This window comes from Onychomys torridus, chromosome 18, assembly GCF_903995425.1.
Source record: "Onychomys torridus chromosome 18, mOncTor1.1, whole genome shotgun sequence".
Taxonomy (NCBI): domain Eukaryota; kingdom Metazoa; phylum Chordata; class Mammalia; order Rodentia; family Cricetidae; genus Onychomys; species Onychomys torridus.
This window is the reverse complement of record NC_050460.1, coordinates 25,747,466-25,766,645: the sequence shown is the minus strand read 5'-3', so window position 1 is coordinate 25,766,645 and position 19,180 is coordinate 25,747,466. Positions and strand designations below refer to the sequence as shown.

General features: G+C 43.6%; 1 protein-coding gene across 7 annotated transcripts in view; it reads left to right on the top strand.

The window, feature by feature from the left end:
• The first annotated feature begins 16,937 nt into the window (after positions 1 to 16,937).
• The window catches only part of Phf3 (PHD finger protein 3), a 74,244-nt gene continuing 72,001 nt past the window's right edge, over positions 16,938 to 19,180 (top strand). For 5 of the 7 annotated variants that reach the window (XM_036167511.1, XM_036167522.1, XM_036167517.1 and 2 more), the window contains exon 1: positions 16,938 to 17,266. The gene's annotated coding sequence lies outside the window, so the exon portion shown is untranslated. Of the gene's footprint in view, positions 17,267 to 17,755; positions 17,848 to 19,180 lie in introns of those variants that run through there. The other 2 variants (XM_036167520.1, XM_036167512.1) reach the window with 2 other exon arrangements.

Below are 19,180 nucleotides of genomic sequence, written 5' to 3'. Positions count from 1 at the left end.
GTTAAAAGGGGAAGGCTCAGGCTCCAAACTCAGAACTCTGAAGACTGTACCTACCCAAGCTTTGAGCTGGGACCTGGTACCACACTCCTTCTGTACCAAGAACACTGGTAAAGCCTCCAGCTCAGCTCTGCTCTAATGGAGCCTTCTCAGCTACAAAAAGCATGGAGTAACTTGGGCAGGCTCAAGAATGAGGAGTTTATTGTGAGGGCATTGGTGTATTCTGGGAATTGTGGGTCACTTCAGGTATCAAGTAAACTAGTTGGCTTGGAAGTGATAGATCTCTGGGTCTGGTTTCTCGTCATCTTTCAGAAGGTGCCTGGGCACTCCACTGTGCCGTCAGTCTTGTGACTGTATTGTGTAGCCTCTGCTCATCAGAGTTTCTGCTCCTTCAACTTCAAGACTACAGACAGCTTTTGCCTCGTGGCAGGCCCTAATGCTAGTGCCTACTGGGGCTGGGAGTGATTTCTTTCTCTTTCGGAGCTGAAAATCATTTCTTTCTTTCTGTTGTTGTTTTGGGACAGCATCTCACACTAGTCCAGGCTGACCTCAAATGGTAATTCTCCTGCCTTAGCCTCCTGATGATTGAGATTACAGGCATGAGCCCCTATACCCAGCTTAGTTAATTTCTGACTATTCCATTTCTCACTTAAAACATGTAAAATGCTTGTGTCCCAGCATGTTGTATGGGTAAACTGAGGAAAGCTGCAGCAAGGGCTGGGAACATAAGAGGCGTTGAGTAAATCAGTTTTGGCTGTTACCAAAAAAAAGAAAGGCTCTGGAGAGAGAACTCAGCCATTAAAGGCTAGGCTCATAACCAAATAGTGTGTAATATGACATGCTACTATTGTTGTATTTTAAAAACGGCACGGAGGTGGGTTGGACTAAGGAGCAGGATGGAAAGTCACTCACACCATTTGAGAGCGCTCATGTGCAAAGTTTTATTATTAAAGGGGGAAGGGGGAAGGGAAGAGAGAGAAAGCAAGGGAGGGAAGGAGGGAGGGAGGGAGAGGGGGGAAGGGACTTTTTCTTAAAGGAGACTTTTAGTAGGATGACATTGTCAGGATTCTGGGCGGGTCTGAATGCTAACAACTATTGTTTAGTATGTAAATGAAGTCAGATCACACTTTGTTATAAACCCAACTTTATAACCTTATACCAGTCAAAGATCAACATTCCAAACATCAAGTAAAAATGCCTTCTTTTTAAACATTCAATCAACTGTTAAAAATCATTCTGTGTTTAGTTTTCTTTACATTTAATCCATCATTCTCACAAATCTTTATTGCTTGTAGCTATTTGTGACTACGTCTCTTTATTTTACTGATAAAAGAACCACAGATTTTTAGGATATGCTGAACAGTATCCAGCCTGTGCATTGCCATGCTTTCCCCAGACAGTCTGTTTTCCTGCTTCCATCTAGACAAACTGGGTTTTGACTTTTTTCCCTGACTTAGTTTAATTGTTTCCATACTCTTACTCATTATTTTCAGTTTTATTCCATGTTTTGTCAAACTACCTATTTAAATAATGTTCTCATGAAAGATAAATTTTTATATGCTTAAAAACATATATTCCTTTATTCTTGTAACTGTCTGATATCCTGACCAGGCATAAAATACTTAGTTCACAATTATTTCCCTTAAAAGTATATAAAGTCTTGGAGTTGGGGATTTAGCTTAGTGGTAGAGCACTTGCCTCGCAAGTGCAAGGCCCTGGGTTCCATCCTCAGCTCAAAAAAAAAAAAAAAAGTTTATAAAGTCCAAGCATGGTGGTTCATCTCTATGGTCCCAGCACTTGAGAGGATGATGCAGTAGGATTGCTGTGGTTTAAAGTCAGGGTGAGTCCCCTGATAAAGCAGGGAGGGACTTGGTCCCACCTCAACTGAATGTACCAGGCTTAGCTGTCCCTCCATGGGAGAACTTACCCTGTTGGAGGAAGGGATGAGCAGTGGAGGGGGGAAGGTCGGGGAGGAGTTGGGGGAGGGATGATAGGGGGGATCTGTGGTTGGCATGTTAAATGAATAAAAAATAAATAAGTAAGTCAGGGTAAGCTTCATAATGAGATTTAGGTCAACCTGGAGGCCCATCTTAAAAAAACAAAAAAAACAAAAAATGATTATAGATCTTTTTTCATTATTGTCTCATATCCAATATTGCTACATGGAAAACTGGTGTTGAATGCGCCCTCATTTCTCGGAAAGTGGATTTTCTATTCGGAAGCCTTTAGATCAGTGGTTCTCAACCTTCCTAATGCTGCAACCCTTCAATACAGTTGTTCATGTTGTGCTGACCCCCAACCATAAAATAATTCCATTTCTATTTCATAACTGTAATGGTCCTACTGTTAGGAATCATAATGTAAATATCTGTGTTTTCCAATGGTCTTAGGTGACCCCTGTGAACGAGTTTTTGTCACAAGTCACAGGTTGAGAACCACTGTTTCAGACTTTTCTGACAAGGTTTTATCATGTTGTTGTTGAATTTTGATCCTCCTGCTTCAGATTTTTAAATACTGAGGTTACAGTGGTACATCCCCATGGCCAGATCAGCATTTATAATTTTGTATTTAGCCTTGGAAAACTGAAATACAGTGGGGATGTATGTATGGAATATATTGTTTTATTTATCAAATACTCCACTTGATTCTTGCCAATACTTTAAAAAGTTTTCAAAAACTTAAAAAAATCTATTCTGATGTCCTAAGGAATTCTTAATAATCTCTCCTCTATTTCATGTTACCTGTCAAAGGCTGAAATCCCTAGACTGAGCCTCTGTATATTACCTTCCCCATTCATGCTTTCCTTCTCTGCCATACACTTTCTCTGTCTATATACCACCTTCCCATTCATGCTTTCCTTCTCTATCTCACACCTTCTCGGTCTATATACCACCTTCCCTTTCATACTTTCCTCCTTTGATCTAGCAGACTCCTTGAAGTATTTAAACCTGTCCTTTGGTAATTTCTTGCATGAATCTGATGTATTTAGATTGTATCAATTACTCAGTCCTCCCTCTAACTCTTCCCAGATGCCCCCAACTTTATGCTTCTTCTTCATCTTTGTTTTCTTTTTTATAATGCAAGTCCAGTTAGTGCTGCCTGTGTGCCCATGGATGTGGGGCCATCCCCTGGAGTGTGAGCAACCTGCCAATGGCTCCACTACAGAACCTGCTAGTGGATTTTCTCTAACCATTGTGTGTGTGTGTGTGTGTGTGTGTGTGTGTGTGTGTGTGTGTGTGTTCAGGTGTCTGTTGCATTTCCAATGCTTTACTTTGCATAGTTACTAGTAGAATATCTAACAGTTTTATAGATAGAACATTGTGTTGAACTCTTCAGAAAATATCATTTTATCCTTGTTGCAGGTTCTTTTCCATTTCTCAAATTGGCTTTATTTCCACTTATTTTTGTTTTGCTCATCTTGGTCTTTTCCAATCAAATTATTAATTTTCTTCAAAATTTTTGGTCTATGTGTGCACCTATTTATACTTACAACAATAAAAAAAATAGAGTAGGTGTTGGCACTCTTTGTTATTTTTTTTCAAATAGTCTTTCCCTATCCCAGAACCAGCAGTACTGTGCATACAAATTAGTAAGGAGCTTTGACTGGCTAACTTTCTGCAGGCTTTTCTGGCAAAGAGCAAGATGACAATTTGGAAGAACCACAGAAGCCTTTGCTCTGGGTGTAATTGTTGCAGTAGAAACCTTAGGCCCATTAGAAAGTCTTTAGAAATAGTTCTTCTATTTCTTTAGAAATAGCCTCCATTCTAAGAATGGAGAGATTGCAAAGCTACTTTTTTTCTTCTTATTTCATCTATGTAAGACGTCATGACCTTGGGACCCAGACCCTCACCACACCTATCTATACTGGAGGAAAATTGTATGGAGCAGAATGCCAGCCAGTCGCCAAGCTCCTCCTCCTTCTGTACCTCCTCCTCAGGCTCTCATCATTCTCTCAGTCTCCCCTTTTCTTCCAGTTTGGCTTGTTACATACTTTTGGGAGCAAAGACTAGATGATAAAATGTTAAGGAATTACTCGACCACCCTTATATGAAAAGGGCCTAGAGAAGTGATCTAATATGAGCACTGCTTTTGGCTAATGACATGTTCCCACTGGTCAAGAATATTGCTGGTTTTGATGTATGTATGAACTACAGAGGAGATACATCAGCTCATATCTTAAACAAGGGTTGTCAGTACTTCCTGCAATAAACTGAAGATGACTTGGAAATGGAATGACCTGTGTAGAATTATAACCCTGTAGACTCTTGGACTATCCAGAAGAACCTAAAACTTGAACTTGGTTTTCTGTGGTCCAAGACTTTTAACAGCCTCAGACACCAATGTGGATCCTTTCTGGAGGAATATACAGATGGCCTATGACTTAAAAATTTTCAGTTTGATGGTGATATTAACGTAACACATATTCAGAGGAAATATCACTTTGAATTCTTATCTTTTCCTGTGCTAATGATCCATCCTATGATACTCTTTCAAGGTGCTGGGCAGTGTCACGAGCTGCAGCCAGCCATGAGCTCATGAGGGTAAACAACAGATGTTCCACAGTGTGCTGGGTAGCCAAATAATTTATGTGGAAGTCAATATCACCTGCTGTGATAAATATGTGTGAGAGAGAAAGTTAAAGCGATAAAAGTGCTGGCCATGCTGATGGTGCATGATTATAATCCTCTTACTGGGGAGGCTGAGCCAGGAGGATCACAAACTAAGGGCCAGTTATGGCTGTATAGTGAAACTCTATCTCAAATAAATAAATAAATGGAGGGAATGCTTATTAGGGTTTACTGCTTTAGGGATCACAGGCCACAGTTGGCTGGCTCCAGTGTTTCTGGGCCTATTGTGAGGCAGAAGATCATAGAGGAGGGATGTGGTGGAACATACTCACCTTAGAGCAATAAGGAAACAGAGACAACCAAAGAAAGGCCCCAGACAGTACATAGCTCCCACCACTACATTCCTAATGGTCTAGTTCTTTCAACCTCAGATGCATTCACCTAGTGATGATGTTGAAGTCCTCATGGTACAATCAACTCTTAATGGTTGAACCCACTAGCTGGAAACCAAACCTTCCTTCAATTCAAAAAAGAAAAAAAAGAAGTCCTTGTGTTTGGAGAGTAATTTTATAGCCAAACTATTACCAGTATTTGATAAGTTACATACATTTTGACTCGTCATGCTTTCAAATATGGTAGTTTTTTTTTTTTTTTTTTTTTTTTTTTTTTTTTTTTTTTTTTTTTACGGGGAGACAGAATTCCATCATAAATTGAGGAGCTGCTCTTTCTTCAAAGCATTTCATTTTAAAACACAATGGCTAGTAAACAGATGTCAGTTACTCCCACAAATTAGTTTCCATGAGCAAAAAGCAGACTCTTGGAGACTTTCGATAGTGAATTGCCAAATGCAGGTTTAAAAACACTAGACTGACATTTAAAATAAAAAGGACAAGACTGAACATGTCTTCAGGAAACAGGAGAGTATGAAAAGCAATGGTGCTGGGTGGTGGTGGCGCACGCCTTTAATCCCAGCACTCGGGAGGCAGAGCCAGGCGGATCTCTGTGAGTTCGAGGCCAGCCTGGGCTACCAAGTGAGTTTCAGGAAAGGCTACACAGAGATACCCTGTATCAAAAAAAACAAAAAACAAAAAACAAACAAACAAAAAAAGCAATGGCTGGTATAGTGCTAGGTATAAGGATATAGCAGCCTTTTAATCTGGAGAGTCTAACAGGAGAGGTAATAGTCCCTTGGTGCTTGGAATATGATAGCTAATAAAGACCTGACAGACTCTCAACTTTTACTATATTCCAACTATATTATTCTTCTAGGACTTCCCTAACAAAAACATAATGTAAGAGATATGAAAAAAAAAACACATTAAAAAGAAATTCTCATGTACCTGACAGAACATGGAAAACTATGACATAGGATTTTCTTCACACACTAACCATCTCTCCCATACTAACCATCTCTCCAGTAGACACCAACTGGATGCCCTACAACTCAACTCTGACACTACCTACCCAGAATAGAGTTGAATTCCCCAAATGAAAAGCTCAGTTCCATGAGACTACCCCACTCTAGGCCCCAATCACAAGGCCCAGGCTGTCACCTGAGCTTCTGGCCAGCTGGCTATAAATTTAGTCCCCATGACTTTCTCCTCAAGTTTGACAATTGTTTTGTGACATTATCCCTAGGAAAATGCAGACAACTGACTTCTTACATCAGACGGAGAACTTGGAGGACTGTTTGCAGTTAATGATTGCTGAATGCAATGGCCAGTGCTAACTGTCTACTTGACATAATCTAGAACCGGCCAGGAGATGGGCCTCTGGACATACCTGTGAGAGATTATCTTAAATTAATTGATGAGGGAAGACCCATCTCAGCTTCTGGTGGGACCATTTCCTGAGCAGGAAACCTAGACTACATAATTGGAGAAAGAGAGAGCACTGTGTATCTACCATTCTCTGCTTTCCATTTGTGCATGCCATGTGACCAGCAGCTCCATCCAAGATGGCTGCTCCAAGCCCCTGCCATCTTGACTTCCTTGCTGTAATGGACTACACCCTGGAACTATGAGATGGAATAACCCCTTCATCCCTTGATCTGAGCTCATCGGAGTATTTTTATTACAGCAACAGGAAAAGTAACTGAAACACTGTGAAGGGGTAGGGTGGGGGTAGGGCTGCTGGTGGTGGCAGTGGTGACCTTCTTTGTTGTTCGAATCTTAGATGGTCTTTTAAGTAAAAAAAAAACAAAAAAACAAAAAAACAAAAAACAGAGCCAGATATCAGGGTGAAAGATGAAAGATCAGAGAAGCAGAACAGCCAGCCACTAGTTCTTACCTCTACGAAATCCTTAGCCTAAAGAGAGTGAGTTCCTGTTTCCTCATGCCTTATATAACTTTCTCTGCCCTGCCATATTACTTCCTGAGATTAAAGGCATGTGTGCTTTCCAAGCAAAGGCATGAGATCTCACGTGCTGGGATTAAAGGTATGTGCCACCACTGCCTGCCTCTGTTTCTCTCCTATACTAGATCAATCTCATGTAGCCCAGTGTGGCCTTGAACTCACAGAGATCCAGACAGATCTCTACCTCCCAAGTGATAGGATTAAAGGTGTGTGCCACCACTGCCTGATTTCTATGCCTCTGATCCTCAGGTAAGTTTATTGGGGAACACAATGTATCACCACACTTCTTCAGTCCTATAGACACTGAAAGGGTGTCTAAGCTCCAGGAGATAACCTCCCATCTATGCTCATACAAACATCTCTCTCTCTCTCTCTCTCTCTCTCTCTCTCTCTCTCTCTCTCTCTCTCCACACACACACACACACAGAGGGATGGGATGAGAGTTTCCAGATCTCATATAGTTTCATCCGTATGCATTTCTATATGTATGTCTAAATTAGATTGCAAAATACCTTTAGATTTTTATTTCATGTGTATTACTGTTCTTCCTGTGTGGTGATTTGAATAAGAATGGCCCCATAGATTCAGATTTGAATGCTTAGAGAGTGGCATTAGGAGGTGTGGTCTTATTGGAGTACATGTGGCTTTGTTGGAGGAAGTGTGTCACTGAAGGTGGGCTTTGGAGTTCCAAAGGCCCAAGCCAGGCACAGTGGTTTCCTCTCTTCCTGCTGCCTGTGGATCCAAATACAGAATTCTCAGCTCCTTCTTCAGCACCATGTCTGCCTGCGTGTTGCTATTCTTCCTGCTTTGATGACAGTGGACTAAATCTCTGAAACAGTAAGCTAGCTGAAATGAAATGTTTTCTTTTATAAAAGTTGCCTTGCAGCCGGGCGGTGGTGGTGGCACACACCTTTAATCCCAGCACTCGGGAGGCAGAGCCAGGCGGATCTCTGTGAGTAGCCGGGGCTACCAAGTGAGTTACAGGAAAGGTGCGAAGCTACACAGAGAAACCCTGTCTCAAAAAACAAAACAAAAAAACCAGTTGCTGTGGTCATGGTGTCTCTTCACAGCAATAAAATCCTAAGACCCCTGCATATATATATATGCAACATGTGTATGCCTGGTGCCTATGGAGGTGAGAAGAGGGTCTCGGATATCTTGAAACTGGAGTTATAGATGGGTTTGAGCCACTATGTGGGTGCTAGGAACACAACCTGGGTCCTCTGCAAGAGCAGAAAGTGCTCTTAACTACTAAGCCATTTCTCTAGCCCCTACATTAGATTAAAAAAACATTCAATACCACACTAACAAAAACTATAAAATATATTTCAGAGCCAGGCTCTGTTCTTGGAAGTGATTGTCTTAAAATATCTTTGTGTTTCAGTTATCAAGTTGGTCAATTATTGGTTTTCTAAATTGTTTGTTCAAATCAAAATCCAGTGAATATTGATACATATTTGTTTCATGTACTTTTATATATATATTTTTTGAGACATGGCCTTACTGTATAGCTAGGATGGCCTTGTGTTTGTAGCAATCCCTCTGCTTCAGCCTCCCATAGGCTGGAATTACAGGTGTGAGTCACCATTACTGGCTTCATTCTGGGTTAAGTTGTAAAGTAAAATTTATTCTCACCGGGCGGTGGTGGCACATGCCTTTATCCCAGCACTCAAGAGGCAGAGGCAGGCCTGGACTACAGAGCAAGATCCAGGAAAGGCTCAAAGCTGCACAGAGAAACCCTGTCTCAGAAAACAAACAACAGAAATTTACTCTCCCTTCAACAGTAGTTTGTTCTTCTGTTTGTTTTTGTGGTTGATTGGTTTGAAACAGGGTCTCAAATAGCCCAGGCTAGCCTCCTGCATCCACCTCCAAAGTGCTGAGACTGTAGGTGTATGACAACCCAAATCATGAGTGTTTAAAGCCTCCTTTTATCAATAATATTTCTTTTCTTTTTTAATTTCTGGAGACAGGATTTCTCTGTGTAACTGCTGTGGCTGTCCTGGAACTTGCTCATGTACACCAGGCTGGCCTCAAACTCATACAGATCCACCTGCCTCTGCCTCCCAAGAGCTGGGACTAAAGGAGTATGCCACCACCACCTGGTAATATTTCTTTTTTAAAAAATTTATTGATTTGCTGAAAAAAAACTAGGCCATCTGAATTTTAGAAGTTTCCACACACTGAGCTTGCCTGACTGTATATTTATAACAAAGAGTATAACACCCTAGAGAGTATTGAAAATGTTTAATAATGCCTTCTTGAGCAGCTACACAAAACTTAGTACTACCATTGAACACCTTTTTTTTGTTCATTTAACTGTTAAATTTGGACTCCTAATACTTTTACACTTGCTCTTAGCCAAAAGTGATGGACTCTTGATAGTTTTAATAAATTCATAATAATAAATTTTGCTGGAAGTTTCAACTTAATTATTATGCCCTAGTATCTTCTTAGAGTTTCCTATTGCTATAAAGAGACACCATTATCATAGCATCTCTTATAAATGAAAACATTTAATTGAGGTGGCTTATTTACAGTTTCAGAGGTTCAGTCCATTATCATCATGGCAGGGAGCATAGTGGTCTGCGGGCAGACATGATACTGGAGAAGTTGCTGAGAGTCCTACATCTTGCAGGCAACAGGAAGTCAATTGAGACACTGGATGATATCCTGAGCATAGGAAACCTCACAGCCTGCCCCCACAGTAACACACTTCCTCCAACAAGGCCATACCCACTCCAGCAAAGCCACATCGCCTAATCGTGCCACTCTCTATGGGATTATGGGGCCAATTATATTCAAACTACCACACCTAGAAATTTATTCTATTATCAGTAACATTTTGTTTGACTTTAGTTTTGCTGGATATTAACTTTACCATTAAGCAGCCTGTAATTTGTTCAATCTATTTATATATATTTTGCTTATTTCATTATAATGTAAGGGTACCCATCTCTACCTACCCCAGCTGGAGATGGCATGCCCCAAAGTGTCTTAACATATGACTCAGGTCAGTGCTACCATTTTAAAGCCAAACATTCCTTCTGACACCTTTCTGGTAAAGGGGGGGAGGCTGCAAAGGTCACATAAGGAGTATCATTATTCAAGTTGTTTCCATGTGTCCTTTAATTGGAAGATTACTCTTTCTCATGAACTCAAAGTCTGCTTGTGTTATTCTGTTCCAACTTTCCTTTAGTAATATGTTCAACAATTAGTAAATCAATCTCTCTCTCTCTCTCTCTCTCTCTCTCTCTCTCTCTCTCTCTCTCCCTCTGTGTGTGTGTGTGTATGTGTGTGTGTATAGGTAGGTAGGTAGGTAGGTAGGTAGGTAGGTAGGTAGGTAGGAAGAGGACTGTGGTGATGGCCGGACTGAATTATCATGTCTCTTAGAGCTACCCAAACTGTCAACTCTTAAAATTGTAGGCTTGTTTGATGTCAATGATAAGCTAGAGTCATTTGGGAAGAGGGGCTATCATTTGAGAAAATATCCTTGTAATATTGGCTGGTAGTCAAGTCTGTAGTACATTTTCTAATTAGTGATTGATGTAGGAGGGTTCAGTCTATTGTGGTGGTATTGTTCCCAGGCTGTTGGTCTTGGGTGCTACAAGCAACCAGGCTGAGGAAGCCATGAGTGAGGAAGCCAATAAGTAGCACCCCTCTATGACCTCTACTTCAGTTCCTGACTTCAGGTTCATGCTCCGAGTTCCTGCCCTGGCTTCCTTCAGCTGTGGATTGTGATCTGAGAGTTGTAAGCTGAATCGATCCTTTCCTCTCCAAGTTGCTTTTGGCTATGGTGTTATATCAAAGCAATAGAAACCCCAAGACAGGTGCCAACAAAATGCCACATTTCCTGAGATCTGGTAGCTGCTACCACTGTCTATGTTCTACTGTAGAAACCGGAAATGGCATCCTTCCTGTCTTAGGGTTTCTATTGCTGCGATGAAACACCATGACCAAAAAGCAAGTTGGGGAGGAAAGGGTTTATTAGGCTTACACTTCAGCATTGCTGTTCATCACTGAAGGAAGTCAGGACAGGAACTCAAACAGGGTAGGATCCCAGAGACAGGGGCTGATGCAGAGGCCATGGAGGGGAGCTCCTTACTGGCTTGCTTCCCATGATTTGTTCAGCCCACTGTCTTATAGAACTCAGGACTAACAGCCCAGGGAAGATACCACCCACCATGGCTGGTCCCTCCCTCATAGATCACTAAATGAGAAAATGCCTTACAGCTGGATCTTATGGAGGCATTTCCTCGATGATGATTCTAGCTTGTGTCAAGTTGACACACAAAGCCAGCCAGTACACCTCCTTTTCTATACCATTCTCAGCCTTCTGGGTACCAATAGCGCAAGTGTGTTGCATGCATGTTTAATGAACTCTTTCAGCGAACATAAATCTAGGCTTCTGCCTACCAAATCGTTAGGACAAAATTACGTTAAGCCAACATCTACACTGTTCAGCTTCTATTCTTTGAAACACAGGGGAAAAACCACTACCAAGGATTCAAAAATACCTGTTGGGTCCTGGGGACGCGCAAATCATGAGCAACAGACCACCGAAGTCTATGAACCAGAAGCAAACCAGGAGACACCACTGGGCAAAAAGAAGCTTCCAGCTAGCTGGGGTCACAGTCAGAGTTTGGCTTCTGATGATGTGACAACGGGGGTAGGTTTCCAGCCTCTTTTTTTTTAAGAGTGAAAACTAAGCATCAGGTATGGGTCAAAGAGCTTTCTTACAAGTTGAGGTTGGGCTTAGAGTCAGGTTACACTTAAGATTTACAATTTTTGCTTACAGGGTGGTAGTTTAAGATATTTGCAAAAGCCTTTAGCTATCTTGACACAGCTGCTCTCCCCATAGCTGGGAAGAATACAAGACAAGGCAAGGCAGGAGGTCATGTAGAGGCAGCAGTTAAAAGTTCAAGAAATAGAGGCAGGGAGTCACGGAGAAGCAAGCAATGGTTAAAGGTTAACCTTAGTCCATGGTAGTGGCTGGCTGTGAGCTTCTCCCTAGAATGCGCAGGCTTACCGATTTTATATTCCTGGGCTCTTCATGCCTTTCAGTAGCTATTCTTGGTTGTCAACTTGACTACATCTGGAATTGACTGAAACCCGAGTTGTTCTTTCCACCTGTGAGGAGTTTTTGATTGAATTATCTAAAGTGAGAAGATCCACCCTAAATCTGGCTCTTTTGAGGTGGGAATATCCGCCTAAAATCTGGCCAAACCTTCCAGTGGAAGCCTGTGCCAAGCACGAGGAAGAAGGGGGAGCACTTGCTCTTTGCCTGCTTGCCCTCACTCTTTCCAGCCAGTCCACACCTTCCCTGGAATTAGAACTTGCTTCTTCAGGGATCCCAGCAGATACTGAAGAGCAGCTGAGACATACAGCCTGGTGGACTGAACAACCATAGGATTCTAGGACTTTTATTTGGTTACAGCTATTGCTGGGTGAGCTGGACCACAGCCTGTAAGCCATTCTAATAAACCCCCAAACATATTTTTTTCCAACTTTCATTTCTATTAGTTCTGTTCCTCTCGAGCCCCCTGCTAACACAGTGACAATATGTCCAATTTAGATAGCAAATCGTTCACAGTTTCTGAAATACACCAACTTTTCCGATACTTTTTCATGGTTGAGGGCAGCCTCACCATCAGACCCTGGGAATGTTCCAGAAAACATGAGCTTTTGCCTTCTGCGCCTGCTAATGTCGCACCGTGCTGCATGTAATTGTTGACTGCTCATCTTTCCCGCTCTTCTGAGTTCCTTCAGGGCAGGAGTAGTGCTCAGTCCTGGTGTATGTAATGGATAAACAAACGAGCCAATGAAAAACGCTGTGGGTAGTTAAGGAAACTCATGCAGAGGAGATGGCCTCATGATTGTAGATTTTAAAAGGTTCCGATGGCCTACAAAGGAAGGCCTCGGGTAAATGGAAGTTTATTTTATTATTTGATCTAGCCTTCCTAGCTACCCTTTCCTGACCCCTAGTATGTGATAGCAATTATTCATTCTTAATGGGGAGGGCACTTTACCCATTAATTATGCTGAAAGGCTCACACGGCTTGCCGCCGTGTTCAGGGGAAGAGTGAATGTGTGGATGGCAGAAAGGGCTACAGTGTTCTGGGCTAGGCTTACATGTTCAATGGCAGCCACACTAAAAAGAGTTCTGGATATTTTGGCTCAGTCTTCATCCTATGGTGAAACATAAAAAATACTTCAACCTTTTCTAAACCAACAGGACACTGTATATCTAAAACACAGTTTCGAGGGAAAATTCCACTACATAAATGTCATTTTTTTAAAAATAATTTATTACATTTATTTGTTTTGCAGGAAGAGGGAGGCATGTAATCCATGGCTTATGTGTGGAGGTCTGGGGTCAACCTGCAGGAGCTGGTTCTCTTTTACTACAGCGGGTCTCAACCTTCCTAATGCTGCAACCCTTTGATACAGTTCCTCATGGTGTGGTGACCCTCAACCATAAAATAATTTTGTTCTTATTTCATAACTGTAATTTTGCTAGTGTTGTAAATCATAATTTAGTATTTTCAGAGATAGAAGTTTGCCTAAGGGGTTGTGACACACAGGTTGAAAACTATGTTCTACTATGTGGACCCCAAAGTGTGGTGATATATTGTATACCCCAATAAAGCTTATCTGGGGATCAGAGGACAGAGGTAGCAACTAAATTAGACATAGAGGTCAGGCAGGGGTGGCACACACCTTTAATCCCAGCACTCGGGAGGCAGGTGGATCTCTGTGAGTTCAAGGCCAGCCTGATCTCCAAAGTGAGATCCAGGAAAGTCACAAAGCTACACAGAGAAACCCTGTCTCGAAAAACCAAAAAAAAAAAAAAAAAAAAACCCAAAACCAAAACCAAAACCAAAAAAAAAAGATTTGCATTACAACAGGGACTGAACTCTGGTGGTCAGGCTTGGTGCCTTTCATGCTGAGCCATCTGTTGCCAGCCCCAAATGCCAAATTATCTGTTCATAATGGGCAACTCAAAATTTTCCCATTTTTACCACTTGACTGATCTGACACTGTAGAGACCAGTGTTTCAGTGAAGATACTTTTCATATTAAACTTAATTGTTTTAAAATTTTTATTTTTATTTATATGTGTGTGCATCTGTGTGTAGATGTGTGTGCATGAGTACAGGTACCCATAAAACCAGAAGAGGGTATTGGACACCTGGAGCTGGAATTATGCATATGAGGGAATGAAGCCTGAACCTTCTCCAATCTGACTTTTTGAATAATCCTGAATGATGGATACCCCTGGGTACAGGTAGACCTTGGAAAGTGCCAGCTGCTGACCCAGAGAGAGTGTCCAAGTGGCAAGATGCCAACAGAGACAACCGAGCATTTGGGACCTGATATTTCTGTATTATGGCACCAAGATACTGGAAAGTTGACACCAGTGTCTTCCGTCCCCAGCCTTGCCTGGCCTCCCTTGTGCACCATGAGCTCTCTGTCTTAAGTGTGCCTTAGAGGGAGGTTAGCAATAGGAGGAAACCATAGAATGAGAACTTTAGTTGCAGGAGGAGCAGCAAGGGTCACATCTACCACTGTGATGCAAGACTCTGGCCCCCAGAGGCCTTAGATATCTCCAGGATTCAGGACAGGATACCAAACAGGACAGCCAACAGGGACTTGCAGGAGCTTGTTCTATCTATGGCAACAATGGTGTTTCACACAAACATAACCTTCATTTGCCTAAGGCTTGGCAAGCCCAGTCCCCTGCCTGCAGCTTAGTTGTTCAAGAGGTAGTAGATGAGCCCCAGAAGGCTGCTCAATTTGGCAATCAAAACTGATTTTGATATTTGCATTTAATACTGTCCCCCATGGCTTTATTTTAGGTGGACTTTGGTTTTCCAGGGTCCACATTTTTGCAAGATCCAAACTGTGTCATTCCCCCCCCCCCCCCCCCCCCCCCATAATTTCAGTCAAATATAAATACACACTATTAGTTTTTGGTTGCTCTTCTACTAAATTCAATTTCCCCAAGTTAATTTGGACTTTTAATGCTACCAGTATTATCTGATTTTTCCCATAAGTGTTTAAACATTTTACTTAAAAATGACCTGTTGGCAGTTATAACTATTCCCAGGGCTCTCTCTCTTTTTCTTCTCTTTTCTTTCTTTCTTTTTTTCTTTCTTTCTTTCTTTCTTTCTCTCTTTCTCTCTCTCTCTCTCTCTCTCTCTCTCTCTCTCTCTCTCTCTAACCCGTGTCTTGGATAAAAGACAAATACTCTTGTTTACCTTTAGAATCAACAAGAAAAGCCCAGGAGTGGACAAAAATGGATTTGGATGCTTGATTGAAATAACAGGCTCAAAGTGCCATGCTTGATGGCAAGGTTGCTGACTCTTCTTGGATCAGAAATCTTTGTTGGGTGGATGTGACAGTGCTATGACGCATATTTTTATCTTCATTTTGTGTTTTGTCCTAAATTCACTAAGATTTCTCTGAAAAGATGTTTTCCTCAACTCTTAATATTCTCCCTTCCTCTGTTTTACACTGAGGTCAAGAAGAGTTAGGATAGTATTTAGTTTTTGCAATTCCTTCCCAAACAATTCAAGTGAAAGTTTGTTCCCTCTCTCCCTTCCTTTCTTTTTTCAGACTGTGAAACAAAGACTTGAGGGATTGATGCATTACAGCAGGGGGATGGAATCCTACAACTCCACTCGAATCCGGACAACCCCAGCCTCCTTTGCAGAAGTGTTTGTTTTTAGCGGTGAAGTTACCAGAAGACAGAGAAAGCAAAGAGCAGGTCACCACATGCCTGTGGCTTGTTCTACCTCTGGCTGACCGGAGTGTGCTTGGTGTGAGGTTTAACTTAACAAAGGCTTTAAAAGGAAGCGTGCAGACCTTATGGTAAGGTGCTCAGCAGGTCCGGACAACTCTGTAATTGTCTCTGCAGACTGAAAACACAATCGCGGTTAAGGGGCTCATTTTGATAACAGTGACTGACAGGCAACAGTTAGACCATAGTACTTAACTAAAAGCTGGGATGGGTTACAAACTATTGTAGAGTCTCAGTGTTTGCTCTTTGGACTTCTACACGCTATTAAAAATCGAGGGACTCCAGGGGTCTTACTTTATAGTTGTATCTATTGATAGTCTGGAAAGGAAACATAAGAAAAAATAAAAATAAAAAATAACGGTAAGTTCCATTGCATGTCACAAATGTTATGATAGATTCTGCAATAAGAGAATGAAGACTGAAAAATTTTAAGTGTATTTAACGAGTTCTTTGTAAGGTGACAAGAAACTTAGACACATGCTATTGTCAGAGGAATGAGGTCTCTCTGAAAGGTAGCAATGGAATGTGGCGTCCAAGGGCTGTGGATCATATTTTGAAAACTGCTTACCAAGAATATATATATTTGGTATCCAGGAACAGGACTGTTTCTTTTTCAGAGACAACATGTCTCACAGGCTGGCCTGGAACTCGCTCTAGTAGACCACGCTGGCCTAGGGCTCATGAAAACCCGACTGCCCCGGCCTCCAGCACTGTGACAAACCACGCCTTAGCTCCCAGGACTGTTTCTTGAATGGTGCAAATCGAGTTCTGAGATGGTCCTAGCTCATCCACCCGCAGAGTGTGTGTGTGTGTGTGTGTGTGTGTGTGTGTGTGTGTGTGTGTGTGTGTGTGTTTCTTGAATGGTGCAAATCGAGTTCTGAGATGGTCCTAGCTCATCCACCCGCAGAGTGTGTGTGTGTGTGTGTGTGTGTGTGTGTGTGTCAGCACCATTCGGAATAGCCAGGCCTAATGGTTCCATTTTCAAGTCACACCCAGGAGGTAAGCAGTAGGCGGGGAAAAGGGTCAGCTCCGCATTTACAGAGCTGGTTTCCTGCTTATCCTGGTAGGCAACCAGCGTTCGCTCCCACCACCATCACCACCGCCGCCGCAGAGGCCCGCCTGGTCCAGCCTTGCCGGCGGCTGCGCGCAGCCCGTAGCGCGCAGGCGCGGCGCGGCGCACGCAGCCCCGGCCCCCGGAACGGTAAACAGTAGCGTCACGTGACGCGGCCCCGCTCCGTGCTCCCGCGCCGCCGCCGCCGCCGCCGCCGCCGCCGCACGCCGATGGCTGCGGGCTCTCGCGGCGCCGCACAGGCTCCACGAGGCGAGCGACCCCAGGGTTCAGGGAGGCAGCGACTGCAGCTCGGACCGGGAGGGCGGCGCGCAGGCCTGCCGTAGTGTCGTCACCGCGGCGGCGCGGGCTCCGGAGCCCCGAGCCCAGGCAGCAACGCCGACGCCCTGCGCGCACCCCCTCCGCGGCCCCCTCCTCCGCGGCCCCGCGGCCTCCATCTTCCTCTGGCTGCCGGTGGCAGCGCTCGTCTGCGGAGCGGGTGAGTGGCGGCGCCGGCCGCGACGGGCACTCGGTGGCCTCCTTCTCCTCCCCCACACTCCCCCACGCGGGCGGCCCGCGTCCCCTCTCCCTCGCGCGGCGGCCGCCTGCCCGCTCCTCCCGGGCCGTTCGGCCTCCGGGGCCTCCCCGGCTGGCCCCGCCCCGCCCCGGCCTGCCCCACCGTTTGGCCCGCGGGGCCCCGGAGCAGCGGTGGCGGTGCGGCCTCTGCGCGACCGCCGAGCCTCGGCTCTCGCCGGCCAGCGTGCCCGGTCTCGGCCGCCGCCGCGCGGGCAGGCGTCGCGGGGCCAGGCCGGGTTCGAAGGCCCTGGGCCTGGCGCTGCGGACGCCGCCGGCTCGCGGAGCCGGGCTGCAGGCCGGGCCGCACCGAGGCCGACCCGCGCCCGAGCCCGGTCCCTGCCCCCCGCCTCGGGGAGAGTTCTGGCGCTGCAGACCTTCGGGGGGGAACGCGCGCTTTTGTGCTGGGCATCCAGACAGCGGACGCCTATTGCCTAGTTTGAAATGGGAAGCCCAGAGTCCTGCCTGCCGACAGGACTTGTAATTTAATGAACCACTAGTCGATAAGTACGTGTTAATGGTGCTGAAGAACCGACCATCTGACACGGGGCGGGGGGTAGGGGACCCAGGGAAAGGAGAAAGTGTTGTAGGACTCCTCCAGCCCGAGGCTGTTTTCCCTAGATGGCCCATTTCCCTCGGATGCCCCTTCTCCTTCTCTTTGGGTAGCTAAATGCCATTTCTTAGTCGTTACAATTTGAATGCGTGTTTATTATTGCTAGTCAGTAGTCATTAGTAGAGCGTGATTGTGGTTCGGGGAAAGTAGCAACAATGTTTTAATGTCTACCTGATGTTATCTTTACTCTTCGAACAGATCTTTTAAAAAAGGATCGATTAAGACTTTACCCACTTTATGAATTTTGCCTCCTTATTTTACACTAAAATTTTAAATTGATCACAGCAAATTATTGCTGTGTTTAGTATTTGGGTTCAAACTTGGTCCCGTGTTTCCAGTGTGCAGACCTACATCTCAGTTCCTACCTTTTTAAAAAATTTTGAATGAAGTGTTTTGAAAATGTGGATGGTGTGTATTATAGGAAAGGACAGATGAAAAGAGACAAGTGTTCCGGTGCAGCATCTTTATGTTTTTCGTCTATAGCGCTATTCCAGAGCACAGATGATGTTGAGAGAAAAATCAGTACTCCTTAGCATTTGCTATTCTTAGATCTATTTTTTTTTTCTTTCCCACTGTTCTCTTTGCCGGTCATTTATGTTCACATTGATTCTTCCCTTCATCATCATTACCATTATCACTTATTTTAAAATGAATACTCTATTTTCCAATGAGAGGAGTAATGTAAACAGGACGTCGAGAAGTCCTCTTAGCTCTGATGCAGTCACACATTCAGATAATTCGTAAGCAGCAGAAAGACTTGTTGCACAGGTGAAATGGACTATTTGAAAAGAGTTAAGACTGGAAATGTTAAGCCTTAGTTTATCGTTGTACTAGTGATGTGTCAAGATGATAAATGACTCAGTGGTGGGATTGAAGTTTTCTCCTGTCCCTATTACACGTTATGGGTGTTTCTTGAAGAGCATGAGTGGTGTAATTTGTTACAGTGCTCTTGCATCCTAGCGGAAGAACAGTGAGTTTATCCGCTGCACCAAATTTATATATGTATAAGCTTCTTGTACACAATGCTGGATATTCTCATGTATTCTAAGAGAAAAATGGTCTATAAGCATAGGTGAGAACTAGGTTAGACCAAGTTAGTAATTTTAGGATAGAGAAATTGCAACTTAATCATTTAAAGCCTCATTATTAAAATTTAACATAGCCTGTTTTGGAATCACCTAAAACAAGTTTGATAGCCTTTGAGCTATATATTATTGGTAAAAGTTG